Source organism: Urocitellus parryii, chromosome X (genome assembly GCF_045843805.1).
Source record: "Urocitellus parryii isolate mUroPar1 chromosome X, mUroPar1.hap1, whole genome shotgun sequence".
Taxonomy (NCBI): domain Eukaryota; kingdom Metazoa; phylum Chordata; class Mammalia; order Rodentia; family Sciuridae; genus Urocitellus; species Urocitellus parryii.
The window spans coordinates 2,508,995-2,521,692 of NC_135547.1; the positions used below are offsets into that span (position 1 = coordinate 2,508,995).

The 12,698-nt window shown below is 36.7% G+C and overlaps 1 pseudogene; it reads right to left on the reverse strand.

Moving 5' to 3' along the window:
• Positions 1-12,698, reverse strand: part of LOC144250828 (protein Tob2-like) — a 33,705-nt pseudogene that overhangs the window by 632 nt on the left and 20,375 nt on the right.

Genomic DNA, 12,698 nt, shown 5'->3' on the forward strand with positions numbered 1-12,698 from the left:
TTGAGTACTAAACTTCAGAAACAGAGCACTTTAGATCACTTTAAAAGAGATGGTTAAACCCCAAATAATTAAGTATAACTACATGTTAATAAAATACTTTTAATCAATTGTAAGACAAGTGTGATTTGGGGGTAGAGCAAAACCAAGTAAATGAAATTGGGACATCTTTGTGGAAATGCTACAACCATAAGCACAAAGTTCAGCACTGACGTTTTTGTATCTTGTTGACAGAATCATTCTTAGCAGTTTAATTCTTTCAAGAACACAGATGTAGTGTGTTTAATAATTTTATAAGACCATAGAGTTGATTTTCTTTTGAAATCATATTTGCATTGGAATTGGCTTTGTAAGCTAAGGAATCAATACAAAGGAGTACACAGGTAAAATAGACTTTGTCTTTTTTTCCTCAAGGAATAAATAATGTAAATCTCCATGTTTTGGGACTGATATCGATTCACTGAGGCCAAATATTAAAGTGAATAATCTTTATTAAAATGTACTTGCAAGCGTTAGAGAAGAAGTCACCATTACTGCCAAAGGGCTAGAAGTTTGATATGTACAACTTTGTAATTGCTGCTACTTACAAAACTGTTTAGGGTTCAATTGATAGTTAACAGAGTGAACAACTTGTGTTTAACAAAATGCCAAACGTGTACTGCATTATATTAGAATGTCTATTATTGTAGCTAATGTTATATTTAACTTAGGTAACTTAGGTTTGAGTTTTTTGAACTGTAGGTAATGTAGGTTTGAGGGGATAGACAGATCGCGGGCAGGCAGGTCGGCTGCAACAACACTAGGATGGCGGCCCAGAGGGTGGGTCGTGTCTCGGGGCAGAGGGTGGACTGGCTGCAGTTGGCAGTGGACCTGGACCTCCTGACCCCGCGTCGCTCTAGCCACTAGCTTTTCTCTGCCCACCACTTGAACCCTCCCGCGCCGCGGCCAGAAGTGAGCCTAGATAAATTTTAACCTAAATAATACTATAAATTAAATGGTTCTAGCAGACATTTATAGAAGATTTCATCCCAAAACCACTGAATTCACTTGCTTCTCAGCAGCTTGTGAAATCTTTTCTAAAATAGGCCGTATTGTAGGTCAAAAATCAAATCTTAGAAAAATGAAAAAATAAAAGATATCCGATAATGATATATAATTATCATTTATCAGTTATCAGAAAATGGAATGTAATTAGAAATCAATAGAAAAAAATCTCATATGAATTATATAAACACATGAAGATTGAACAATGATTGGATGATAGCATAAGGGGAAAAGTAGAAAAATTGCTAGAATAAATGAGAATAGCAATTTGACATACCAAATCTCTAGAACAATATGAATACAGTTCTAATAAAAAATTTATTGCTATGCATAAATTACATAGAAAATCATAAAAAATAAAAAATCAGAAAAATCCAAATGAACAACTTAATGATGCATTTTAAGATTAAGGAAAACAAGAACAAACAAATCCAGTAGAAGAAAGGAAATAATTATGCTCATAGCTGAAATTAATGAAAAAAAGAATTTAAAAATGCAAAGCATCAATGCAACAATAATTGTTTCTTTGAAAAAACAGACAAGATTTATAAACCTGTTACCAAGCTAACCAAAAGAAAGAGAAGACTCAAATCAATAAAATTAGAGATTAAAAAAAGAGATATTAACACAGACATTCCTGAAATTTAGAGGATTGTTATGGACTATTTTTTAAAACTCGTATTCCAATAAATTGGAAAATGTCGAAGATATTGGCAAATTCCTAGAAACATATGACCTACAAAAATTGAACTAACAAGGCATCAAAAGCATAAACAAGATTGAAGCAGTGATTAAAAACCTTCCAACAAGGAAAGCCCAGCACCAAAAGGATTCTCAGCTAAGTTCCACCAGACCTTTAAAGAAGAAGTAATGCCAACCCTCCTGACATTATTCCATGAAAGGTAAAGAGAGAGAACATTCCCAAATTCATTCTATGTAGCTAGTATCACCTTGATACCCAAACCAGATTGAGACACATCAAGTAAAGTACAGACTAGTATCTCTGATGAACTTAGATACAAAAAATTCTTTATAAAATATTAGCAAATCTCATTCAAAAACACATTTAGAAGATTGTACACCATATCAAGTTGAATTCATCCTAGGGATGTAAGTTTGATTCAACATATGTAAATAAATGTGTGATTCATCACAAATATAATCAGGGCCAAAATCACATAATCATCTCAATAGATGCACAAAAAGCCCTTGACAAAATTCAGCACCCATTTATGTTAAAAAATAAGTAGAATCTATGGATAGAAGGAAGTTGCCTTAACATCATAAAAGCTATATTTGACAAACCCAAAGCCAATATCATACTGAATATAGAAAAGCTGAAATAATTTCCTCTAAAATTAGGAACAAGACAAGAATGTCCACTGTCACCATTCCTGCTCAAAATAATTCTTGAAACTCTAGCCAGAGAAATCAGGCAAGAGAAATATATTTATAGGATACAAAAAAAGAAAAGAATAAATCAAACCCTCTGTTTCCTGCTGACTTGATCATATACATGGAAGACCCAATAAATGTCAACAGAAAAGTTTTAGATCTGATAAACAAATCAGCAAATTTCCAGTATACAAATCAAAATACAGAAATCATTAGCTTTCTCCAATAATTAATATGCTGAGAAAAAAAAAACAAGGAATCTATTCCATTCACAAAGGGACTAAAAAAAATTGGGGGAGTAAATCTTAATCAAGTAGGTAAAATACCTCTATCACAAAAATTACAGGACACTGAAGAAAGAAATTGAAGAAGACATTAGAGATGAATAGTTGTACCATGCATTATCAGAATTGATATTTTAAAAATAGGCATATTACTAAAAGCAATCTACAAATTCAATACAATCATGTCAAAATACCAATGAAATTACTAACAGAACTAGAAAAACAGACTAAAATTCACATGGAAGAATGAAAGACTGAGAATAGCCAAGCAATCCTGAGCAATAAGAGGGAGACTGGAGGTGCCACGATATTAGATCTCAAATTATACTACAGAGCTAGAGTAATAAAAATAACATGGTATTGGCAGAGAAACTGATATGAAAACCAATGAAATAGATTAGAGGAAACAGAGTAATTCACATATATACAGTCTTTTGATTCCTGCTTGACAAAAAAAATGCCAAAAACATTCATTGGAGAAAAGATAATCTTTTTGAACAAATGGTGCTGGAAAACTGAATATCTGTATGTACAAGAATGAAGCTAGAGCCCTATTTTTCACCCTGTAAAAAAATCAATTCACAGTGGATCAAAAATCTAGGAAGTAAACCAGAAATACTAAAACTGCTAGGAAAAAAATTTTAGTCACAACACTCCAACATATTGGAGCAGGCACTAACTTTCTTACTAAGACTCCTAAAGCTCAAAAAATGAAACCAAAAATTGATAAGTGGGATGAAGTGAAATTAAAAATCTTCTTCACATCAAAGGAAACAAGAGTGTGAAGAGAGAGCCTACAGAATGGGAGAAAATTTTTTCAGCTACACTTCTGATAGAGAATGTTTATTCAGAATATATAAAGACCTCAAAAAACTTAACACCAACAGAAAAAAAGCTAATAATCCAATCAATAAATGGGGAAAGAATCAAATACACATTTCTCAAAAGAAGAAATAGAAATAGCCAATAAATATATCCAAAATGTTCACCATACATAGAATTAGGGAAATGCAAATCAAAACTAGTTTCACTCTAGTTAGAATGGCAATTATCAAGAATACAAATAATTATAAGTGTTGGCAAGGATGTGGTGATAAAGGTACACTCAAACATTGCTGGGGAGACTGCAAATTAGTAAACCATTCTGGAAAACAGTATGGAAATACCTTAAAAAACTAGGAATGAAACCACCATATGACCCAACCATCCCACTCTTAAATTTATGTCCAGAAAATCTAAAATCAGCATACTGTAGTAAAACAGCCACATCAGTGTTTATAGCAGTGGAATTCACAAAAGCCAAGCTATGAAAGCAACTTAGATGCTAAGTGAAATAAGCCAGATCCAGAAAGTCAGGGCTGGAGAGTATTCTTTTATATGCAGAAGGTAGAGTGAAAGAGAGAGAGAAAAAAGTAAATTAAAAACAAAATCAAAATTTGGTCTCACAAAAAAAAATAGAGAAAGAGAAAGGGGATCTAGAGGCATGCAGGAGGAAAGAACATGGAGAAATACTGGAGAATAAAATTTTGTTGGAATAACTAATGATTATAGACATCTAATTATAAATAGGAAATTATCAACCTAATGATAACTAGAAGTATGAAGACTACGTAAGAGATATCAGGAAGTTAAAGATTACTGGTTTATTATAAGAAGTAGAATAACCAATTTATCAACTCAAAATTCTTAAATTATGTAAGAAATACTTATTCATATGATAAAAAATATCTACTTAGGCCAGGTAAATAGGTAACTGGAGATAGCTAGATGCAGTCATTATTTGGAAAAGGCATGTTCTCTGTCGGGGTTTTTAGCCCCCCATCTCCTCCTGACTGGCAGGAGAAGCGGGGAAAGCACACCCCGACCAAGATGAGCCAAGAGAGGTAAAGGTCGACTGGTGGCCCACACTCAGCCCCCTTTGACCAGAGGACAATCAGATCCGCCAGAGAGACATCCAAGCAGGATCTCATTTAATGAGGAAGTACACACAGCTTATATACTGCATAGGAGCCAATCAGAATAAAGGTCAGAGGAGTGGAGCAAGTTCACGTGTACACCCATCCCCTAGTCCATGAGGGAAGGCACGAGCTGTTCACGAGGGCCGAAAAGTCCCAGACCTATCCTGGAGGTGGTCCACCTCCTCCATCACCACGCACAGCACCGCCTCCTGGCTGATCGCCAGGAGCCGTCCCAGCTACATGTGCGGCCCCAAGACCGGGATGCGGGCAGCCATGCCCTACACTTCTTCTCAATGTTATTTATTTCTTATTGAAATACTGTGTTTTATATTTATTTAATATTTATTCTCAGAAATATTTAGTGATACCTTACCATAGTTAAGTAGCAATTACTGGGGAAACTACTGAAACTTAGCAAGTTTAAAGCACATTATGTTAACTCTATGTTCTTATTTCTTCTAGAAATTCTGACTTGGAAACTATATGAATATGGTAAATACATTGCCTAAGTAAAATTCAAATACAGTTACTTCCACAAAACTGGGACAAAAGGTAGAAAATCACATCCTTCTAAGACACAATTCTCATTTCCCATTGGAATAAGGACTTATCCCTGTAGATGAATAGTAGTACATAAGCAAAACAAGAAATAAGAAGATATAGCTAGAGCAAATATTAGATATCAGAATGGTGAAAAGCATTCTTCTCAATTAGGAAATTTTACTTCCTGTGGGAGTAAGAAGTTCTATTTAATAATAGATACATCTCTATGAAGTGCTGGTTCCATTTACTCTGGGTACATTTTCAATATAATGATTTTCAGATATTATGGTAATTCTAACTTTAACTTTGTGAGGAATCGTCATACTATTTTCCATAATGGTTATACCAATTTAAATCTCTGTCAACAGTGTGTAAGCATTCTTTTTTCTCCACCTCTTTACCAATGTTTGTTATCTCATAGCCCTCTAACTGGTATGTGGTTTTGATTTTCAATTTTTTGATGACTAGTGATGCTGACACCTTTTCCTATACCCTTTCAAACATCTGTATGTCTTCCTTGGAAAACATCTCTATTCAGATCCCTTGCCTACTCATTAATCAGAGGGTTTTTTGCCTTTTCTTTTTGCTATTGAGTTGTGTGAGTTCCTTATATACCTTATATCAGCCCCTATAAGATATATGGCTTGCAAATATTTTTCCCAGCCCATACACTGCTTTTTCATTTTGTTGATTATTTCTTTGGCCGTGCAGTAATTGTTCAGCTTGGTTTATGGTAGCCCTTCCTTATTCACAAAGTATATTTGCAAGATGCCCCAGTGCATGCCTGAAACCACAGATTGTATATACCTAATAGTTTTTTCCTATACATACATACCTCTGATAAAGTTGCTTTACACAGTAGCCAAAGTAAAAGGTTAATGACAATAACACAAAATAGGACAATTACAACAATACACTGTAACAAAAGTGATTTAAAACTTATAAATTTTTTTATTTCTGGAATTATCCATTTAATATCTTCAAATCACTGTTGATTGTGGGTGACTAAAATGGAAAGCAACACCTTAAATAAATGATGATTATAGTAGTCCCAATTGTTTCTTTTTGTTTTCATTGTCCAAGCTTTTGGTGGAATATCTAAAAACTAGTGGCCATGTCCAATACCAAGGAAACGTTTTCCATGCTTTCTTCTGAGTTTTAGTTTGAGGTCTTCCATTGTGGTCTTTGATCTATTTTGTGTTCTTTTTTTTTTTTTTTATTCAGTATAAGATAATGATATAGTTTTTTTTTTTTTTTTGCATGGAGATATTCAGCTTTCTCAGCACCACTAGAGAAACTGTAATTTCCTCATTGTGTCTTCCTAGTGGACTTGTCAAATTTAGCTGATTGGGTTCATTTCTGGGTTCTGTGTCCTGTTGCATTGGCATAAGTTTCATTTTTATGCCAGTGTGCTCTGTATACTTCAAAGTCAAGAATACAATATAAACATCATTTGTTTCTTGTCAGGGTTTTTAGCCCCCTGTTGCCTCCTGACCTGCAGGAGAGATTGGGGGAGCACGCCCCGACCAGAAGGAACCAAGAAAGGTAAAGGTCAACTGGCCGCCCATACCGAGCCCTCCCTCACGCGGGAGGACAATCAGGTGGGCCAGGGAGACCAGTCAAAGCAGGATCTCTCTTTTAATGAGAAAACACACACAGCTAATATAATGTACAGGAGCCAATCAGGGTAAAGGTCATCAGGGTGGGGAGAGTTCACGTGTACACCCATCCTACAGGCAGTAATGGGAGACACGAGGGCAGAAGGGTTCTGAGCCTATCCTAGAGGTGGTCCGATTCTTCATCACAACCCATGGCAATGCCTTCTGGCTAATCGCCAGGTGCTCTCTTAGCCACATGTGGCCCCAGGACTGGGAAGCCGGTAGCAGCCAGCAAGTTAGGTTTCCTCTTTTCTGATGCAACATGCCCCACGTTACATCATGCCCTACAGTTTCTAGCCTGCAAGCTTGGCACATGTATTTGAAAATTAGAACTGCAACATCAACATTTTCTTGAATTTTCAGCCTCCCAGCAGTATTCTCTATATTTCACATTACTAGCCTCCCCCAGATGAGACCCAAGCCTTAATATGTTGTCTTATTTATATACATAATATTATTCATACAAGTGAAAAACATAAAGGCACATGTTATATATTATGCATGCAGAGCTACACACCCAGTTACACACATATTCTATTTGTTTTGTTTCTTTCTCTGAAGAGAGAAACAGCCTGATTCAAATATCCAGCTGGGCAAGTTTATTCATTGAAGTCCATAGCCTGAGGCTGGTGATTTAAAGCATAAATACCCCAACTGGAGGGAACCTAAGTGGGCAATTGGTGCAAGAGGTGAGGTAGAAGTTTCCTCATAGGGGCCAAGAAGTGAGTAGTATTAAGAGTGTATAGAAGAATTTGTCAGAAAGAAGTGGGATGATCCATTTCTCCACATATTCTTAAATATGGTCAGGTGAACATGGAGGGATTACAGGTAAGACATACACAAATGAACCACTGAAAGGGGTGGCAAAAACTCCTCCTCCCTACTATGTGATACACCAACATTAAACGTGGAGAGATTGGGAGGGGTGCTGTAATGCCAGATTCGTGGGACCCCAATAGACCTCCAGGAGCCAAATCCGATGCAAGCACACAAGAGTATTGCAAGCTCAAGCCTAGACTCACAACTGTTCCTGACGCAGCGGACCCAGGGAGTGAGTCCCGTCCTTTGTCCAGTGAGATGTTATAGGTTTTGGGGGGTACTCTATGTGTCACAACATCACACAGCAAATCATTCCATACCATGGGAAAATCAAACAACAACTCTTAACATTGATTAGCACATTCACTGGCAGGAACAAGTTGGGTAGGGGTGATTGGTTAGTACAAGAGGGGGATTCCTTTGAACTGATTGGTTTAGGCCACTAGGGGAGTACGTGCTAAACTACATGGTTTCCCAACATGTTATCAACCACCATAAACTACTGGGAGGGTTATCTGGCATCCCTGGTATTTTCCCTGTCTCATGCTGATTGGTGGTTGCTAGGAGGTTGCTATGGGTCCTCACCTAGCCTGACTGAGTCAGGGACACCTGGTGCTGCAGACCTCTCCTGTTATTTACAGACAAACAACTCAGCAGGGTGGGTATGTGCTTAGGAGTGCTCTGTGGGTTTTTCCAAGGACAAGGGTCATGCCCCCTTCCTTAGGACAGGCCTTGAGGTAGAGGCTGGTTTCTCAAAAATGGAGTCACATTAGTTTCTCAGTGCCATGTCTGCTTTGGAAAACTCTTTAGGGGTGCTAAGAAAATTCCTTCTTTCTCTAACCAGGCCATCTTGGCCTCCTCATATGTTTTAGTCAACTTTTTAACTGTGACTAAAGGATCCAACTAGAACAATTATAGAAGAGGAAATGTTTATTTGGGGGCTCAAAGTTTCAGAGGTCTTAGCCCATAGGGGGCAGGTTCCATTTCTCAGGGCTCAAGGTGAGGCAGGACATCATGGTGGAAGAGTGTAGCAGAAGGAAGCAGCTCAAGTGATGATTATGAAGGGGAGAGAGAGAGAGAGAGGAAGAGAGAGAGCGGGAGAGCACAAGGCAGAGCTCGCTCTGCTCACCAAAGACAAAATATAAACCCCAAAGGCACACCCCCAGGGAACCACACCCTACCAGCCTTCAGTTACCAATCAGTTAATCCCATCAGGGGATTAATTCACTGATTGGGTTGAGACTCTCACAACCCAATCATTTCTCCTCTAAACCTTTTCTATTATCTCATACATGACCTTTTTGGGGATACCTCACATCCAAACCATAACATCATCACACCCACTTTCCCACAGACCTGTTCAGATGTCTACATCCCTCCCCACTGAGCTATAGTTGACTGGGGAAGTGGTTTACTGACCAAACCAATCCTAAGTGTGTGGCCCAGCTCTATATACAAAGGGAAGACAGCAGGCATGGGATAGATCCCTAGGCAGTGTTGATATGGAGAATATGACCAATAAACCACCAACACCTATTACAAATATTGAACAACCAACTTCAAACAAGAAAAGAAAGAAGAGCAAGGCCACTATATCAACCCCAAATTCTTCCTGAATTCCCTTGAGTCCTCCCCACCAACACTCCAACTCTGTCCTCTCCTGGCCACATTCCTTCTCATGAAGCCCCTATTCCTACCCATCCTCCACCCTCTTCCTCTGAACCAAGGCCTTTTTGTGACCTCTCTGTTGTCCTTTTCGGGGGCCCAAGACAACAGTGAAGGTCAACAGACCCATTCAGGGGAGTTTGAGGAAAAAAAACTCTGCACCAGAACTATTATCACCACCTGAACAAGAAATTCAATCGAGATGATCCAGACAAGGACCAACAGAGTGTGGACCTAGACAGCCAGTTTTATTAGATTGAGGCCAGAGATCTCAGAACTATCTGCAAAGACTCAAGAACTATGGATGCTGCTGGGAAATAGCCATTAGGGTAAAAGAGAGATTTTGTACCAACCCGGTACATGATGATGAGGATAAAATCAACCAGATATGAGATTTTGTGTATGTGTGTGTGTGTGTTTTCTGATGGTGGGTATATCATCCTTAAAGCAGAAGGAGATAGGAAAATACCATGCCTCTGAATATTCACTTTCTGTTCCCAAATCCTAGCCAAGTTAAGGGAACATCCCAGCAGCTCGGGAGGCTGAGACAGGGGGATCACAAGTTCAAGCCCAATCTCAGCAATGGCAAGGTGCTTAGCAACTCAGCAAGACCTTGTCTCTAAATAAAATACAAAATAGGGCTGGAGATATGGCTCAGTGATTGAGTACCCCTGAGTTTGATCCCCAGTATAGAAAAAAAAGAAAAGAAAAAGAGAAAGAAACAAAAAGTTAGGGGAACAATGAGACCAAGCCCGGGCCATAATGTCCAGATTGGGTTTTGTGGGGTTGGAGTTCAGATCAATAGGCCAACAGTTAATTAGACATGAAGGATAAGAACTGGGTCAGGGCTGAACACTGAATGCCAATTTCCCTTTGACTATATGATGTGGCTTTGTATGAGGTTTGTCTTCCTGGGAACCTGGTAACACTTAACCAAGTATGAAGAACTGGCTTCCACTAGGGTCTATTAAATTGTTACAATAATTTTTGGTTTAATGAACCAAGAGGAGAGTGTTTCCACCATCTATCCCTCAAAAATTATGATTAAAGAGGAAAAATCAGAGTAAAATCTACTTTAAAAACAATCTTCATTTTTACAATTGAGGAGGGTACATTACATATTCCACTGCATTAGATATACAAATGCTTCTTATATGTGTGTTTGAAGAAACCTTTTTGTGTCTATGTGTGTACACATATATAATACATATATACTCACATATATATACATCTTTTATTTTAAAGAGGCATGTAATATTGTTGACGCATGTTTTACAGAAAAAATGAGAAAAGGATTTATCATTTGAAATAGAACAAAATATCATTATGAATCAATTTCCAGTTGTTATTAAATTGATAGAATAAGTCAGGCTCTTTACTTTTATAATAAATAGGATTTTGACTTTTTATATGATTTTAAAAATATGAATAAAGCTTTGAGGTGGAAAGCACTGATTGTATAAGCATTTTAAAACTGTCTCCATTCATTTCAATTTGTGATTCAAGGATGTAAAAATGAGTGCTGGTTTTGAAAAAGACAGTAAGCTTCCAATTAGAAATGATAGATGAGACCAGTACCCTTTTCCTTAGTGAAGTCAAAGCTTCACTTCAATAGCTTCACTTCAAAAGGATTTTAGAGCTTTGTATGTTTAACTTCCAGTTGCTTCATATGAAGTTCCATAAAACCTAGGAAACTATCATGGAAACAGGATATTGTCACATATATCAACACTGTTATTTATGTCCCATCTTACATTATTTGTGGTCTTCATGTATGGAGCTACATATATGTGAGCATGCTTGCAATAATTCAAACCCTGCTCAATTTCCAAGTCTACATTAGTCCTAAAATAAATATTTGTATGTTCTGGATGGGAAACAGGTCAGAGGATAAAATTATTGTCCTACTTTACAGAAGTCCTTTCAATATGGCTATGTGTCTCTCCAAATGTACAATACTGAATGCTCAGCTACAGTTTCATTCCCATGATGATCGCTCAAAAACTAAAAACAGTTGTTACAGCAGTCAGTTTTTGCATCAGTGAACATCTGGGAGCAATTTGTTAGGTGTACTTAAAATTATTTTAAGAGTTAGTTTTGTTAACTGCACTTTATTCTGATGCTAGATAACTTTCATCACTACTTTGAACTTTGAAATAATACATGACAATTATTTGATTATTTTTAAAAATTCTTGAATATTCTTAAACCTTCTATTTTTAAACTTTTTTAAAAAAATATTTTTTAGTTGTAGTTGGACACAATACCTTTATTTTATTTATTGTTATGTGGTGCTGATGATCGAACCCAGTGCCTTGCACATGCTAGGGGAGTGTTCTACTGCTGAGCCACAACCACAGCCCCTATTTTTAATCTTTTATAGAGCTGGAATGTCAAATGTAGGTTCCTTGGAATACTATCCTCACTGGCTGATTTCAGCTCTTTCATTTACTTATTTTTTATTTGTTGTTCTTGTTGTTGTTGCTTTTTTTTTTCTGTGGCATGGACACCAAGCCCTCATCTATGCTACACAAATGAACTTCCAAGGAGTAACACCCCCCAGACCTCTGCTTTTATTAATAATTCATGTTCTGTTGGGACAATTGTCACACATGTTTCAGGCATTATTTACCTTTGGAAAAATACTGTGATTTTCAAACTACACACACAAAAATGAAATTGAATTCATTTTCACATTCAGTTATATTTCATTACTATATAAGTGGAAAAAAGCTAAAATCCATAACATGAATTCCCTTTTAATTTTTGATGCATTCATAAGTGATACACATTTATTAGAGTCATGACTCCAAACATTATAGAAATAGCTATTATTTCCTAAGAATTTTGATTTTATTCTCTGAATTGTCAACATTTCCATGAATGTAGGCTTAAAATAAGGAAGATAATGAGAAAATAATGGCCTAAAGTAATATATAAAAGAGGAGTATACAAGGCATCTGTAAGTAGCAGTTGAGTTTTGTCTTAAAACAATGGACACTAACTATTTACAACCATTTAGGCAAACACTCCCATGTGCAAAGAGGGAGATTCCTCAACAATTACAGACAGCAGGCAATGATTACACTCATTTCTTACAGGAAATTGGTGAGAAAACACAAGGACACCTTGTAGATATTAAAGACCTAAGAACTAGAGGATACATACAAAATATTTTTCCTCAGATTCAATCCCTGTTTAATAGTAAAATAATGTTTAATAGGTAATGCACATAGCAGGAACACTATGCTTAATTCCTCATGAATTCTCTTGGCTTATCATCTCATACTTACTGATTCCTTTTATATTTTATATTTTATTTTTTGGCGTGCCAT